The 14866-nt window shown below is 38.8% G+C and overlaps 1 protein-coding gene across 1 annotated transcript in view; it reads left to right on the top strand.

The window, feature by feature from the left end:
- The window catches only part of LOC121295174 (monocarboxylate transporter 8-like), a 40912-nt gene that overhangs the window by 1645 nt on the left and 24401 nt on the right, over window positions 1-14866 (top strand). The window lies entirely within an intron of this gene.

Genomic DNA, 14866 nt, shown 5'->3' with positions numbered 1-14866 from the left:
TCACTTGAACATATTTGCATAAACCTTCAGTAAAAAGATGACAGCACAGTGACACCTGCTGGCAGTGTCTGGCACACAAAAACATGTGCACGTACATACGGGTCCTCTGAGTTACATAGAACAGTGCACAGAAAGGGTTCAAAATATTTCTATGAACTCAAGAGTTTTTAACAGTATTAGTCCAGGAATAGGTAAAAGTTTGGAGAAGATTGGTACAAAATCAAGGAGGTTATCGTCTTTGTCTTATAAAAGCTAACCATAGTAAAAGTATAGCAAAGTGTAATGAAGCATTGCAAATAATGGGTAAGCATTGTAAAGCACAGAAATATGGTACGGAAATTTCAAAATATGGCAAACCATGGTAAATGATGGTAAATGCAGAGTATAACCATGGGGAGACTTTAAAATTACTGTGCAAAATATAATTTAGATCTTTTAATCAAAGAAACTACAAAATGATACCGCAAAAGTCTACCGGTAGCCATAATAGTAGTATAGTACAGTATTTCATGTTAGATTTTGACATTTTGACATCAATGTTTGTGTTTTTCATTAAGTATATGGAAAACTACAAAGCGGTATGTGATTCAATATGTTAACATAACATTGTTCAGCAGGTTTCATTCAACTTTATGAAGCAAAATGAGTTAATTCTATAGTGTGATGCAAAACATTTAGCCATAGCTGTACAGGAACAGGTGGCGTAAACCGCTTTGTAGAAATACATATTGGAAATTAAGTTTGTTATATTGCCTTCACCCAACACTACCCTGGAGCAGGTACTTTGTTTACTTCCAGCTTGTATTAATTAGGGATTGAAAGGGTTAAAAGTTGTTAGGTCTGTTCCATCGATATAAACAATAATGGTTCCACTGTAGTACCACCACTGTTATTTCAAATAGGGCTCAGTGTGTACTAGGGTTATGGAAATCAAATATCTTAACAGCAGACAGGAGTCTCTTCAATACATGTTTGTCTGATAAAATGTGTTAAACACCAGAAAGGGTCCTCTTCATTTAACCCAGGGGTGGCTAAAATATGTTCCTCCAGTCCTGGTCTATGTTCCAACCCTGTTCTAAATGGTATACTGAATTAAACCTCTATCCACCTCCTGAAGAAGTTCATTATCCAATTTTACCTGTTAAACCTGGAGCGGAATTGCCTTCCGGGACCGTGATTGCCACCCCTGATTTAAACAGTGTTGATATATAAATCTGCCATTGTTTCGATTAATGCGTAGACCCCTTTGGTTATGTGAGGGGTGTCCAATCACAGTCCTGGAGGGCTATTCCGCTCCAGGTTTATGATCTGCAATCAGGCAAGTCAAAGATCACCTGTAGATCGAGTTCAGCCAGTCTGCAATCCTAACGGGCTGACAAGCAGAGAGTCCCAGTCTAAATCTATTTGATCTCCATCTGCTGCTAATGAAAATCAACCAGTCTGATTTCAGTTTGCTTTGAAGGCAGTCCCAGAGGCAGATTGTAAACGTGGCATAAGTTTGCTTAGTGAATGTACAGCTTTAAATAGATCAAGGTCCTGTGTGGTTTAATCATGCTGGCATGAACTGTAAACAATCATTTTCTCTGAATGATTCAGTGCCCTGGCTGACATTTGATTACAGTTTGTATTGGTGACCAGTTGTAGCAGCGTACATGCACAGGCATGGGTGTCCTTTTTGGTGTGAGTAATGAATGGATGTGCTTCATTATAGATTCAGGGGTAAAGTGTGAGTCATTCCATGCCAAGTGGACCAAAGTGAATGTTACTAATGCCAGTAACATTCAAAGTTTGTAACACACGTTTTGGATGTCAGATGATTCTTTTGAAACTTATTAATATAACATTATGTCAAGTTAATAATGTGATGATGTGTTCAGTTGTTTTCCTTGCTGGATGACAGTGAAAGAATGCAGGCATTAATCTGACTCTCTGGAGAGTGTTGATCAGCAATACAAAAAGTAATGCTCCTGCATGGATCAAAAGGAACACAACGCTGTATTCATAAAGCATTTATGTTGCAGTAAATGTTATAGGATTTGCCAGTCTCTTCATATTGGAAACAATCTGAGACAGAGTCAAGGTTTTTAAGATGTCAGTGTAACTAAGGTATTTTATTTTCTTCAGTCAGCTGTGGGCTCTGACTGGATTATTCATTGAGCGTCAGGCTGAGCTGTGCTGTGAGTGGGAGGGTTTGCCACGTGTGTTTATTGAAACTGTACTGTGTTCTGTTATCTCAGGTTGATTTGGAATCTCAATAAAAATAAACAAGGGATTGTTTCCACTTGTCATATAATGGCCCAATTAAGCCCCGTTCACTGTTTATCTTTCGTTCAAGTTCTCGTGAGCCTTGCAGTTGAGTTCCATGCTACAGACATGAATCTAAATGAGGCCAGGCAGGTTCCTATTACCCAGGAAGTAAATGTTCATCAAATAAAAATACATTACTTTTTTCAAAATGTTGTAAAAGTTGCAAACATTTTAAGGTTGTAATGTCTCTCGAGTTTACCTTTGACTTGTGTATTTCTCCCTCACTTGTTCTGTTTGTTATGCTGTCCTTGTCATCTGAACTGCCAGGAAACTGCCTTGCATATTAAAACAAGCTTTGTTAAAAAGGCCTTTGTGAAATGTTAATGCAGCGATCAAGTTAGGCCTCAGAAGTGGGATAGTTCATGTTTGAAAATAATTATAGGAATTAGGAATCTAGGGTACAGAAAATATTCTTTACATCTCAGAAGACATTCCTGAATGAATTAGCACGTTTTCATTAAAGAGTGCAGACTGTTGTGAAGTTTAAGTATCTTGAAATTACATTTTCATAGTAGTTCCACATCATTTTTATGGTGTAATTACCTTCGTGGTTCTTATTGAAATGACTCAATTGTTGTGTTTTTTTTTTGTTTGTTTATATGTCTGCCTGCCGTAGTTATATGCACTGTACGCTAGACGAGCAAAAGTGCCTTTATATTAGTAAGCTCCAGTACAGCAGTGTATTGCCTACAAAACCTTCAAAGAGGCAAATCACTAGATGGCGTCGTCTTTTATTAGTATGGAAACTGTCTGATCTAACCTCGGTTGAATATATCTATGGCAGGCAACTGGAACAAAAGAGCAGATCCTGAATTTAAAAGCACCTTAACACAGACTTTCAAAATAATAACATTTTAACCGTTTAGAAACAGACTACTGTGACACCTCAAATGAAAAAAAAATGTCTAAATAAAGTAAGAATGTTGTCACGTTCTTGCATAGTCTTGTGTGATTTTGCAGTGAAAAAGACAGTATATTCTTAATTTCCATTGACTTTAATGTAAAGTATTCCATGTATACACATTTAAAATAGTGCTGGGTCAAACATGGGTTTTTCATGTTTGAATAGTCTTTCAAAATTTCAGTGGATATTCAGCTATTCTTTAATTTGGAAATATCAGGAAAAGTAACAGTTGTACCAAATTATAGTAAAAAATCTGTTGAGATTTAAATATACCTGTTAATGAATGACATATTAAAGAAAGTGGAGGACAATTCTTCTTTATAGTGTAAAACATCAAAGTAAAATAACTGGAGGTATCTTAAGCACTTTGGAACAATGTTAAAAAAAAAACAAAGTTAATTAAAAATAAGACCCATCATGCTTTATAACGTTTGCTGTAACGTGTTTCTTTCAAAACTGCACCTTTGAGACCTCTGCAGCTATGGAAGTGCAGGTAGATGTGTAGATGTACCAAAGTGCCCCACCCCTGGGCTGTTTATTTGTGTTGTATATTACATGTAGTGTGTTACTGTTGGTGTATAGTCATTGGTACTCAGAATATAAATGGGTCTGTGTAACACAAGTGTTTAAAAATGTATATTTGTATTTAGGCACGAGGATTGCACAGCACTTCACGTGCAGGTAAAATGTAATGATATGTGAGCACGGGGAATTGCACTTTTATTAATTCATGTGCAGTTGTACCGAGACTCCAATTGAATGATTGATTAGTAATCGAGTCTTGGTACAGATGCATAAAAGCAGCATGTTTTCACTCACTTGAAGTTGTGTGTTCGGTGAGTGGAGAACAAGTATGGAGAGGAGAGAATTTAAAAACACAAGTAAAAGTAAATACGTGATTTCACTCACCGTGTTTGTCTGTTCGTCCGCTGTGTTAGTGTCTATTTCGTTTAATGTTAATTTGTTTTGTTTGTCTGTTTATTTTGGCCAAAAGTGCTGTGTCCTGTTTTGGTGTGCTGTTTTTGTTTAAATATTTTGCTTATTATTATTATTTAATAAAACACTGAGCATCCCTGTGCCTCAGTTTCACCTGCTACTTCCTGAGTCTATTTCTGGTCTGACGTCACCACTGCAAGACATCCTGGTCACAGTGGAATTCATTTGTTAGCTACAATTACTTTACTATAAAACTGAACATGATTGTGGGACATTGCAGTGAAGGTGTAATAGGACTTATTTTCTATGAATGTTTCTTTCTTTTGTGATTCCTCAAGACTACACAGTGTGTCTAACACTCCTACAATAACCAGTAGCATTGAATGGTGCTTGGCCATGTGTATAAAGTGTTACCTAGGCGACTTGTGTAATCCCTCTGGCCCAGTGTGTGTAGCAAAGATTAAAGTGTTCATTATTAACAATTCTGTGGATCTGCCAGGATAAGGCAGCATTGACATTAAAATGAACTATGAGAATAGCAGGGGAGAAATGATTGCTGATAGTGGTCTTTTCTCAATAAATTTCTATGCCGGTGTGGAATGATTTTTAAAAATTTATATTAAATATTATTGCGCATAAATGTTCCTAGTCTTGGGGAGGTGTCCGTCCATCCATCCATCTGTTTCTGCCGTAGCCTACACTTACATTTAAGCTATATCAGCTGCTCATCCAGATCTGATGAAATTGTATTACTTTTCAAGGTATCTAGTCAGGGTTTCTATTTGACTGGGCTAATGAAGGCTACAGAATATCTTTAACGCTGTTCACCCACATTTGATTATATTTTTCATAACATTTGCTATAAGTATTGTACTGTGGGTCTAGGGACTTCGCGATGCTGACACCTGTTTGGGGTGGCTATTGACAGCTGTACAGTTTGTAGAAGTAAGATCCAGCATCGTTTAGCGATCTTTCACTTGGGATCACGTTTCTTTTGTTTAGCAGTACACAAGAAGGTGCTGCTGTCTACCTGTATAAAGCCATTTTGGCTGCTGTACTGTGCGTCTCTGTCAGGCAGCTAGAAGAGGAGAGCCGTTCCTGAACGCAAAGCTCTGTCCTTGCAGTAAGAAGCAATCAGAATGACTGCACAAAAGGGACAGGACATAAAATAAAGAAAAACAAGTACATAAAATACACTTGTCCTTGTATTTCAAAAACGTTTTACTTCTACAAAAGAAGCGAACACAAAAGAAACTGGCATACTGTACACTCACTGTTAAATCATTTGTCTAATTGCATTAATAACCTCTTTGTGAGTGGATTGAATAGTAATACTTCCTTATATAATGCAAGGTGTGTGACAGAGGTATGGTATCTATTGTGATACAGAGCTGAAAGCACTACACAGGCAGTTGTCTACAAAAGGCTTTGTCAGTGCTGAATGAAAAGGGCTTTTCATTTTCATTTTTTTTTTTTTAATTTCGAATTTTATAAAAACAGGTTTGCGCTGCCTTGAATTCATAAACACATGAGGTCCTAATTTATTATACAGGTTTTCCTTTTAATAAATCTTCCAATTATTACACACAACATAAGGATCCTGCTTATACAATCAGTATCTTATTCTTAAGAAAATATCCTAGCATTCATAATAGTTACTTGAGTACTAACAATAGTTTTGACACCATTTTCATGTGAAATCATTTTCAAAATTAACCTTAAAATCAGAATATCAAAACATGTTGGATCTTTTTACAATTATATATATATTTAAAATCTGCATACAGTGGATGCAGGGCATGGTGTTTTTTTTTGCTCTCACTATCTCAAGTTTGACATTTTAAGAAATGATAGCTCATTAAATAATTCCATAAAGGTTACCTGTTGTTTACTTTCGCTTGTATGCGTCACAGTTTTGAAAGAAATCTGCACAGCATTAAAAAATAAAGAGTGCCATTTCTTTCCATGCCTAATTTTAGTCTGTTATAGAGTACATCAGATCTGTGTAGTGCTCTCTTAATAAAAGACAAGGCTCAGTAATATTTATTTTATCCACAAAGGGGATTATTACCTGCAGCGCGCTAAGAACAGGGCTTATATATATATATATATGCTTTCAAGTGAATGTCATTTCCTGGAGCCACCTGTGCTCTGTACACAGACTGGTTTATCCACTCCACTCTTGTCATGTACGTATCATTCTAGCAGATAATTAGGTTTGAGGCAGGAGTTACAGGCTTGCTTACACATAACCAAAATAGCAGGCCTTGCTGGTGAATTCAGTATCGTTCCAGTTAAGATAGATAGATAGATAGATAGATAGATAGATATATTTTCAGCTTATCGATTACTTTTCTTCTTTATATATGTGTGTGTGATTCAGTCATCTCAAATGTCTTTGTATCAGATTGTGTTAGATGGAATTACAGTTGAATTTTTCTTATTTAACAATATATTATAAAACGATTGTATAGCATGATGTGTGTGATGCAAGCTGATTTTCACCCACTCAGGGTCAGAGCGGCCAGCATATAGGTCATAGTCAGAGGAAAAACAGTCATTGGTACTCAATGCGTCTGACCATTTGAGTTCTTTTGAAGCGATAAATGGCAAACGTTTAGAATGTTTCTTTTTTTATGTATAATGACACTAAGTAGTTTCTACAGAACTGCATTAAAGAAAACACCTTATGAAAAAGATACTTCTTTAGCCTAACCTTAACCTTAAAAATATCAACCAGAGGTTGCGTTAACGCAATATTTTCCTTCCTAGACACAAAATAAATCCATTGGATGGAAAAATATTTTGTCGGGCATTCACTGGATGCACAGAATTGAACGGGACACACATATGCATATTCGTGGTAATCTATTACACTGCAGCAATGACTGTAAACTACTTGCTGTTTAAAAAAACTGTTCTGCAATATACGGGTAACAGCATTGATTAAGGTACACTCCAGTCCTGTAGGTGGCAACAAAAAGCATCATATTTGGCTTTGCCAGCAATATTAAAAATTTACTTTTAGGCCCTGTCCACACTACATAACCGATCTCGAGAACCGTACTCAAAAACGTTTTAATTATTCCAGCAAAACTTTAGCGTCCACACTGAAGTACCGTTTCATGTTTAGTCGGGCGTAGTGCGCACACACACACACTGCTGTTAGAACAGTTCGGTTACAGTTCCTAGCAGTGTTGAGTGTTCATTTACAATCAACACTGTAAATTAATATGATAGTATCCCACCATGCACTGTGTTTTATTTTAAAATAATTATGCTCCATATTAACAGAGGTCCATATTGTTAAGAAATAAAGCAAGTATTTTGGAAAAAGTGAATGCAAACACACACACACACAAGTAGGGCTTGAATTTTTCAGGGTTTATTTTTAATCAGGTGACAAATTTAGCTGATTCTGTTTCATAATTAAGGGCAGCGCAGTGGCGCGGTGGCTGCTGCCTCATAGTTCCAGGGTCCTGGGTTCGATTCCGGCCTCAGGGGCATGTTCTTTCCGTGTTCGCGTGAGTTTTCTCCATATACTCCAGTTTCCTCCCATAGTCCAAAGACATGCTGGCTAGGTGGATTGGACTCTCTAAATTGCCACTGAGTTGCCCTGCAATGGACTGGCATCCCATCCAGGGTGTAGTCCTGCCTTGCACCCTGTGTCTGCCGAGTTAGGCTCCGGCTCACCGCGACCTTCTATAGGATTAAGTGGTTACAGATAAAGGCTTTATGGATGTTTCATAATTAAACTCAGAAAAAGCTGTTAATTGCAAAATAATCTTTGCTTTTACCTTCATATCTTCCTGAGCCTAATTCTGGTCCCTTTCATTTTATTTCAAACAGAGCTGACAAATTATGTGAATTGTTCATCCCTGATCCTACTTTTAACTCGCATTTCATTTTGCAGTCGCCTAATTTAACGTTGTGCTTCTGTTGTTTTCAACACAGGGAAGGCCTTACAGACTTTTTTAAGCATTTTTTTTTTGTTTTTTTGCTAAGCAGTCAGCATCTTCAGGGGATTCTCATGAAGAAGATTGCTCATCTGCATCTCAACCATCTACTTCTGACTACGAGTACTACAGTGACTGAAGCAGTTGCAAAAAGGCAAACGAAAAATACGTTCTTATAATTTTGAATGGGAGATGAAGTATCCATGCCTTGTTTATCGAGACGGCAAGATGTATTGTGTGTGATAGCGTAACAACAACATATATGCAAGGATGTACAATTTTTTCAATAGTCTTTGCTTAAAAGACACGGCGATGCTGTTGCTGTTATTGGAATGCAGAAAAATATTAAAACACTTGTCGATGAGGCAACAAACAGTGCTTAGAATCCTGTCTCGTTGTCATGTGAACGGTCTACTGTTATTATATATAAACAAAAAAATTGTGTCTGTATTTATATGTATATCTATACACAAACAGAGATTTTTTAAACTACTACATACCATAGAGTTTAACTGTTCATAAAAATGTACCAAAATGCATATCCCTGGAGTTTATTAGCCTTTGTGTTAAAACTTTGGGCATGTGCGTTTCAGGAACACATGAACAGAAAAGCTAGCGAGACCTCTCAACTGTCTATTTGTACACTTGGTTATGCAAGGAAGAGAGGTAATGACCACATGACTCAAAAACAGCTGGTACACCAGAGTGTAACCATTAACCTTTCCTTGTGTAACACACAGTGAATTGAATAAATTCCACATTTGTAAGGTATTTCTTATATCCCCTAGGGGCAAGGTGTTGCAAGGGGACATGTTAATGGTTACACTCAGGTGTACCAGCTGTATTTAGAGAGTTGACATATAAAGCTCTATAGCTTCCACAGGCATGTTTCTTAACTGCAGAACTCACCAGGATGAGTGTAAAATGCTATACAAAGTGAATCTGTGATGAAGTGTCATCGCCTTAGCACTCTTTAAGAATGGCGGGTGCAATACTCATTGGATCATGATGGAGCATGAGTATTAAAGGTAAGCATCGGTTTCTGTTTGTTTAACACAACATGCTTGTGGCATAGGGAGTGGCAGGGGTGCTAGCTTATGCATTGGCTCTGTTCCCCGGTTTAGGTGTGAAAGATGAATCCCATCCTGTTTTCAGTGGTGAGTGTGTGTGCCTCTGTTCAGGGTTGCAGTGTGTGTGTGCATATGTATGTGTGTGTGTGTGTGCTTGTTTGCGTGTTTTTGAAAAGGCCTTGGTGTAGCTCCCCCCCCCCCGATCTCTGAGCTGCCCAGTCCCGTGCATCACACATACCCAGAGGCCAGCAGTGTGTGAACCCTCGCTATGCCTGTCACTGTGGATCTGTCAGCCAACCTGAGCATGCCCTTTTAAGAATGTTTCCTGTGACTAATTCATTTTAATGAGGTAAGTAAAGGGTATAGCTTGTCATTCTTTATCTCGATTAAACGTATTATTGCAAAGTGCATTCTTAATAAATATGTGCACCTATTTTAGTTCTGTATAATACTTTATTGCTGTTTCTGCTTGAATCATTATTTGCTATCCTTATTAACCTTTCCAACACTGATATGAGGGGGCAGGGGGGAGCAATATCAGTGTTACACAGGTCAGTGCACAATGTCTCACTAGTGGGCTTTAGTGGAAAGCGCAATGCTAATGCTGACCAATTAAAAACTACATCTTGATAGCGCCTTCAACTCAGCAGATGTTTATAAGGAAAACCCTTTTCCTTCAAAGTTTTTGTTTTTGGCAGATATATCAAAGACATCTGTTTTAAACTGTTTGAACAGGTCAGTTTCTGAAAGCTCCAGCAGTGCTCGTTTTAAGAATGAGAAACAGACAAACGTCATTGAGAAACAAAGTCCATTCAGAACAACTTGTGTATGAGCTGCCGTGTCCTCAGATTACACCCATTGCATGGCTTGACCTCTGCTCTTACACAACCTCTGCAGAAGTTGTGCTGATTTGTTGTGGTGTTGCCAGGACAAATTACAGTGCATCTAATAGGAACCGACAGCTCTGGTGTCAAATCAGGTCATTCACATAAACAAATGCAACAGAGTTGTATAGTACTGGCAAACACATGTACACCTATGGCCAAAGCTTTTGCATCCCCCTATAGAATAAACACATCTTGCTTCATAAAGCTGACTGAAACTTGCTGAATAATGCTACACTAACATACTGAATTACGTACAGCTTTGTAGTTTTCCATATACTTAACGAAAAACTGAAAGAAATTGATGTGACGTGATGTGACATTTCGAAATCTAACATGAAATACTGTACTACTATTATGACTTCCGGTAGACTTGTTCTCGATATCATTTTGTAGTTTCTTTGATCACATGATGTGAAATAAAATATCTAAATTATGTTCATATAGTTTATTTTTAAAATGATGTCTCAATCCTAAGTGTGATTTTGACTGATCAAGGGAAAGCATTTGCCGTAAGGCCACTATACTTCAGCTAGGAAAAAAAAAGGTCGCCGGTTTGAGTCCAGGCTATTCCACTGCTGACCGTGGATGGGAGCTCCCAGGGGGCGGGGCACAATTGGCTGAGCTCGGCTAGGGCGTCCTTAGCTCACCGTGCACCAGCGACCCCTGTAGACTGGCCGGGTGCCTATGGGCTTGCCTGTAAGCTGCCCAGAGCTGTGTTGTCCTCTGACGCTGTAGCTCTGGGTTGGCTGCATGGCAGGCCTGCAGAGTGTAAAGAAGCACCGGCGTTCACTGGTTTGGTCGGTGTTGACAGTGGCATGACATACAAGAAAATGGTCTGGAGTCTCTTGAAAATGGAGAAAGTGATGACAGTTGTGTTGTGGAAATGACAAAAGAAAGTGTGGTATTTATTACCTCAATTTGCCATAACACTTTAGAAATGTGGCACTGGTTCACACTCTTGCAAACGAGTCTAACCTTACACCTTACAACTCAGAATTGCAGGGTAGTTCATGTTTGAACTGAACCCCTCCCACTCAAACCCCTGCCCTTCCCATTTTAAAATGATAAACAGTAATATGCCTATCTTGGAAAGTAACAGAAATGTAGCACACCTGACCCAGGGTGTCACAAAATTAAAACAAGTAACTGTTATTCTGCTTTGTCGTCGTGTAGCCGAGATAAATTTATGTTTTTTATAAAGCAAATTAATCATACCCCATCTGATTTTTCCACTACATAACTACAGAAAAAGGAGAAAAATGGTTACGGTGTCATATTTTCAGTGGCACCCGAGGGTTATCATGTGTGCTACATAAATAGGAAGTGTGTTACATTATTTTCATATTTGATTTATAGACACCAGTGCGGACCTCTTCACTGGTGAGCCACAGGCTATCCGCTCATTCACCGGGATTGACGAAGGGACACAACGTACACCTAAAGTCAAGGAAAGGAGAGCAAGGGTTGACGATCTTCAGCAAACGCTGCTGGAGAAAGAGATAATACAAGTAGAGACAGAAACACAGAAACCAACTGTAGAAAAAGAAAAGATAGAACTTGAGAAGAAAAAACTGAGGATTGAAATTGAAATTGTAACATATAAGATGAAGTGTGATGGAATCTACGCGACAGACATAATGTAGATTTTGTGTTTGAGGATGTTGTAAAGGCGTTCTTCTTCGGTTCAGGGCGCTAACACTGGCATCATTAGCCATCCTTGCAGTGGATATCCACTGTCCCCGAGAAGGATACCACCTAATTTCGTGTGTTGAGTCTGGCCATCTCAAGAGACAGTTAAAAATGGTCATGTCTGCATCACAGACAAGTTGGGCATTTAAGGAGTGATAACTCCTCCGATTTACATACAAATATTCGTCGTGGGCTGGGGATTGAATTCTGAAGTGGGTGCCAACGACACAGCCAACTATACCAGGGATTCCTGATTTCACTATAAACTTCTGCTTTATATTGACAATTTCTTCATGTGGATACGACACATACTGTATATGTGCAGTCGTCGCTGTAGTGCCAGCGGAACTCTGTCCTGTCAGTCCCGTGTTGTAAATCGTCTGAGAGTTCATCAATTAATTCCGTACTCACGTTGGTGAAAACAAAACCTTTCAAGCAATTCGTTGTCATCATATTTGTCCAATGATTTATTTCAGCCCCTCAGCACATGTTCACACCTCAATGCTCACTGGTACTGGAATCTATGCATTAAACGTAGCATACTTTTTACTTTTATTTTTTTATTTAGATTGTATATACATTGCTCTAATAATTTAAATAAGTTACACCCTAGACTAAATCCTTCCATCTACTCTTTATGAGGTGTAGCAATTAAGCCCAGGTGTCACTCAAAGACACACGCACTTCCTGGTAGTGCACTAGGTGTACATGTTAAGTCTGGTTTATTTCTGTTTTTAAGTCTGACGTAGCTAAGTAAGTATTAAGTATTAAGTTTTGACTGTCAGCTGGCATTAGGGAGTCTAGTCCAGTGCCTACATTTTAAATCAAAACACCTTTAGTTTAGCCTTTTGTACATGTAAAGCACACTGAGATGTTCATTTTTGTAATATGCACTATATAAATTAAAGATCATCTAAAGTTGAAAAGCATCAGTACCACTGCTATCAAGATGCTTACTGTAGACAACCGATTTCTCTATAAAGAGATGCTGTGGGAGAGGGGGTGTTAGGTTTCATGTAATTAAAGTGGACACCGGAAAATTCCTTTAATTTCGTGCCACCTGTCTACTGTGGGAGAGGACAGGTCTATGGCTTTATTCTGTGTAAGAGAGGACTACTAACAAAGGGGGCATTCTTCTTTAATGAGAGTTCAAATAGGATCATTTTTAGCCAGTAGTGAATATATGTAATTATCCTTCAACCTTATTATCTCAGGCATAGGTTTAGTTGTTAGCCCTTCTTATCATAGAGAAGAACAACCGTCCCTTTCTTCTGATCAGAAGTCAAATCATTTTACATCTGGACTGGTGGCAGTGTCCGATACCCTATGGGTAAATTCACTAGAAGAGTGAACTGAACTCAATTAGGTGGCTCCAACGTTAAAGCCTTGCCTAATCCATGGATGGATTAGTAGTAGTATTTAAAGATATACCGATAAGAGCACATTTAATAAGGAGAGTGCCTCCGAAGAAGCACCTGTTTATTGTACTTCAAAGGTCAACGATTATGTGTCCACTTGACAGTTACACACACATTGAAATATACAGGTGGCTGCGGAGTAAGAACAGGTGCAGAGGTGATGCAGTGCAAGAATAAACACAGACAGGAAACTGTAATCCGTAGCAAAAGGGGTCTTTTTATTTGTAAATCTCAGTCTGGTGACCAAAGAATAAGCTCCGACAATACACACCACGTAAATCACGGAGGTAGAAATGACAAGGGATTGCAGCCCAAACAATAAATACCCGTTATCTGCCCCACACTAATACTGGACACGGTCACCAGTTTCCCTTCCGGGGCAATACGTTCTTGCAACTGAGTCTCGCCTTTTTCCAGACTGACCGACTTCCCAACCTTGGGAAAGAACCGTCAGGCCAGCCCATCCAAAGCACTTTCACTGCTTAGCGCCCTCATAGGTCAGGAGGGAGATTTACAACCAAGATTCATTTTTAAATTTATAATTAAAGTTCGGAAGGACAGTCAGACACCAATCTCTGCATCACCAAATTGAATCATTCAATTTACACATTAGCTGTGTAACATTAGTGTAACATTAAATTAAGATTGTTAGCATTATAAATACCCTCTTCACTTTCCTCTCAGTTGCGTTTCGATTTCATCGTAAATGCACACATCACAGTAAATCATCATCATTCCCGTCGCAGGTGCTATGATGTAAGCACAGATCACTGCTTTACAGCTCGCTCCAAGTGTTGCGACAAAACAAGCCCAACTCCTCCGAGACATTCAACTGTTCACAGATGCAGCTCCCTCTCTTGAGCTTTGGAAGATACTACAAGGGAAAATGCTTTTCTTCTCCATGGCCCGAAGAATTCATCAGCATTTCTATCCCCGATCACTCCTTGTCATTCGACGAAATGTATCCAGTTGCTGTAGCCGCATTCCTTTTGGGGGTCTTCTTGGGCAGAAAAGATCCATTCTTCTCCACTCAGAATTCAGCTACAGTCCTAATTAACAAAGGTCGTTCATCCTCCCACCAAATAATGATAATATTCAGAAGGATTATTTGGTTACCTGTTACTCATCAGTTCATTCTCAGAGTTCAACACATTCTCGGCCACCTGATTGTAATCACAGATTCTCTTTCTTGTTTCCAAATGCAGAGATTCAGAGCATTAGCTCCTGAAGACGACCGCCTGTCAATTCAATTTCCTCCCTTTTCAGACCTGATACTCATGTGAGCCACCCGCTGCATTCCCTAATTCTGCAGGCTCAAGAAACAACTCTTCTGAGCATCACTCACTGCAAATACACTGGTCATCTTGGAACTGCATTCCGTCCCCTTCATTTTCAATGCCTGCAGTATCATCCTATATTATGTCCCTTAAGAATGGAGCTATAAGAGTTTCCTCCATCAATATTTCAATTTCCGGCATCCAGTTTTTCTACAAACTCATTTTCGGAATCTCAGCTCTACACTTGGCAACTCACACATTTCTCTAATCCTGAAAGGGCTTCAACGACCAGAATCTCTTTCTCCCCCTGCTTGCCTACCTATCACCGTCAACGTACTCTCTTGGTGCCTCTCACCCGCTCCAGCTACTCCTCCCAGTTTTTAGATAAACCTTAATGCCCTTTTCTCTTAGCCTTTTTGAGT

This window comes from Polyodon spathula, chromosome 20 (assembly GCF_017654505.1).
Source record: "Polyodon spathula isolate WHYD16114869_AA chromosome 20, ASM1765450v1, whole genome shotgun sequence".
Lineage (NCBI taxonomy): Eukaryota > Metazoa > Chordata > Actinopteri > Acipenseriformes > Polyodontidae > Polyodon > Polyodon spathula.
Note: the sequence above shows the minus strand (reverse complement) of the source record. Positions and strands in the feature narration are given on the sequence as shown.